This window comes from Eumetopias jubatus, unplaced genomic scaffold (genome assembly GCF_037043125.1).
Source record: "Eumetopias jubatus isolate StellerSeaLion01/CBP00866 unplaced genomic scaffold, mEumJub1_p1.0 scaffold_16, whole genome shotgun sequence".
NCBI classification, from domain to species: Eukaryota; Metazoa; Chordata; class Mammalia; order Carnivora; family Otariidae; genus Eumetopias; species Eumetopias jubatus.
The window spans coordinates 63,006,661-63,010,001 of NW_028274822.1; positions in this window are offsets into that span (position 1 = coordinate 63,006,661).

Sequence of the window (3,341 nt, forward strand, 5' to 3'; positions counted from 1 at the left end):
AAGAGGAAAACCTAGCCGCATGGGAATGGATAGGAAAAGGGAAAGGAAAGAATACAAAAAAAAAAAAAAAAAAAAATCTGCAGTCAGCCCACTGTGGGGAAAAAAACAATTAACCTCTTTTCTCTAGCATAAAATTAGTAAAATCAGTCATGGAAAGATGCCAAAACCTCCAATATACAGCTCTTCCTGATGGCATTTCATTCGGTCTGGAATTTTGTATCATGCCGGGTGATTGGACTGTCACAGCGCAGGGCCAGGAGCTCCTTGTGGAGGGGACAGGAGCGAGGGCAGGGCCTCACACAGCCCCAAGGTCCCCAGGCGCTTGGATTTGTTGGCTGGTTTGGGCCTCAGGTCCAGGAAGAGGCATTGGATACAGATGACTTCCCTTTCCAAAGCTGTTCAGTGCAGTCGGGGCAGAAGAGAACCTGACCGCAAACAAACAGGCTCACTGAAGACCGTTCAGCAGACGGTGCTTTCTTGGTTTTCTCCCGAGTGTCCCAAATTGAACCTTTGGACACACTGAAGGCTGACAAATTCCATGTCTCACACTTTCATCACATCCTTCATCAGTCCTTCAAGATTTCTTTCTTTTTTCTTTCTTTTTTTTTTTCTTTTTCTTTCTTTCTCTTTCTTCCTTTTTCATTTTAGAGTTGGCATCTCTTAAGTTCCTGGTGAGTAGACCACATGAGCTCAGAACCACACACAGACTCAGGGGGCCACCGAGCGCTGCAGCAACCTCTCTGCACTCTGCAAGCTTTTGTGTCCCGCAGGTCTCTAGACAAAAAGCTACAGGGGTCCCATTTAGAGACTTCTAGCGGCACTCCAATGGGAGGGAGCAGCTTTTCTCACTGAAGTACCCTCTTCTGAGCACATTCAAGCAATCCTGTTTGCTTCCACTCTTGGTGCTAGAAAATTTCCCCAAGGGACCCCGAGACCAGCTCCCGGGAGCCTCTTACCAGGGGCGGGGGGTCTCCTTTCAATTTAGGGTGTTCTGAGTTTCTGCCTTGAAGTGTCTTGAATCTCAACACAGAGAACTGAGTGATGTCCCTACATCCTCTGCCTATCCATCTTCTGTGGATTCCAAAACCCCACACATGAGACAATATAAAGGCAAAAAGAAAATGCTACGGTAGCTCACTTTGCCTTTGGCCAGAGCTCTGGCCTCCAGACCCATCCCGCCTCACCCCTTGCCGGCCTCAGGAGCCCTGAGCCATCTGGGGAGACTGTCTTCAGGCAGGGTCTCCTGCGCTGATAAAAAGGAATGAAGTTTTTACACAGCCAGGAGCTTCAGGGATCCTAAAGCAGAGAGGGACTTTAGGGACCCTGAAGTCCTGGGACTTCTCCCTCCTGGGACCACTCCCCACCACAGCACTGAAGTCAGGAGCAAGGGAGGAAAGGCAAGCTAGAGCTGGAAGAATTCCCAGGAGGACAACTAAAAGGATCTAGGGGACAAAACCGCTTCTCCAGGTGGAGGGAGGTGGGAGATTCGACCCGGGAGTGGGGAGAGCAAGGGAAAACCTGTTTTCTTTCCCCAGAGTGACACATGGAGGGTACCTCTCCCCCACACACACGTGCACACCTTGAATTTTGAAAGGGATAAAAGAGTACACATCTCATTTGCTTCCTATTTTATCTCAAAGCCTAAAATTCAGTCTTACTGCAGCTGTCATGCAGGCTAAAGTGTTAGCAGGATAAAAATGTTTTGCTAAGCTCGAGGATCTAGGTTCTGGAGAGGTTGCTGGGCCGGCTGGGGCAATTCCGGGCGCGGTCTATGTCCCAGATGGGGGTGAAAGAGCTCTCCCACCACTCGCTCTCTCAGACTGGCCCCGGGCGGAGGGTTGGCGTGGAGATCATTCCCTGGGCAAAGAGGGTTGATGCCCTCACCATCTGATATGCCCCACTCTGGTCTGCTCCCCTCTTCTTCCCTCCCCGCCTCTCACTCTCTGCCCTTTATTCTTTTCTCCTTCGTTCTCCTCAAAATCCATCTCCAGCCTCAGTTTCTCCCCCAAGTCTCTCCAGGGGGCTAGCCCACCTGTTCTGGGTTTGGGGTGCAGTGTGACACAGAGGACAGGAAGGGGCACTGCAGCAGGCCACCTGGGCTCAAGTGCCTGGCGACCAGACCTCAGAGCCTTTCTGTTCTGTGCCTCGTTTCCTTCTTCGGAAAGTAAGGCTCCTAATAGGTCTTCCCCTGTAGGCGGTGAGCATGTAATGGAAGGGCTTAGAGAGGAGGGTGGCTGTGGCTGGCTGCCACTCGGCCCTCAACTCGTGAATCCTGTGCTCCTGAACTGCTGTCTCAAGGGGTCAAGTTTATGGTGCCCTCGACTAGGATCTGCCCCTTTGGAAGGGTCATGTTCTGTTTTGGTTTTTGCGCATTTGTTTGTTTTGTGGGAGGCATCTGGGGGAGGGGCAGAAAACGGGGCTCCTGGAGAGTTTGCCTAATGTGACAAGGGACGGTCAGGCCTGTGATCGCTGGTTGGCCCAGCTGTGTGTTTGCCGCAGGTGCACCTGCTGAGGAGTGTGCTGATGAGCCTTGCTTTGTGTCAGCCTGTCTGCCGCAGCCCCCCACACACACCCCGACCACCCTTCCAGGGCAGAATGAAGACTCACCCACCTTCGAGTCAGCGTGCTTCAATTATACTCTGTGTGCCCAGCTGGGCCACAGGAAATGGTGACAATTTCTAATCCCTGGCTCTATGCAGGTGTCCCGTCAGGTGTCCAGTAAGGAAGGTGAAGGGAGGGTTCAGTACTCAAGTTTCACAGGTGGAAATGCCAGTACAGCCAGGCGGGGCCCCACACACAGCCCGGAAGAGTGAACCCAGGTCAAGAGACCAGAACACCAGATGGTAACTAGACTTATTCTGGGGACCACTTCATAATGTACAGAAATACCAAATCAATACTGTGTGCACCTGAAACTAATAGGATATTTTGTGGCAGTTATACTTCAATTAAATAAAAGGTGACAGAGGCATAAAAGAGACGCCAACCACAGAAGCCTAAGGCCCCCCGTTTGGGTCCTGATTCAAACAAACCACCTGTAGAAAGATACTTTGAGACAAGTGAAATTGACAAATGGACAAGGGATTGGCTATTACAAAAGTATTGTTAACTTTATTGGGTGTGATAATTTTTTAAAATTTCCTTATGTCAGTGGTACATGCTGAAACATTTATGGATAAAACGATGTGTTGTCTGGGATTTGCTTTAGAGTCTTAGGAAAAGCAATAGACAATAGCAAAGCTGGGAGGGGGAGAATAGATGAAGGAAAACCTGAAGAATATTAGTAAGTATAGAAGGTGAGTGATGTAGGGGTTCATATTCTCTATTCTTTCTACCTTTGC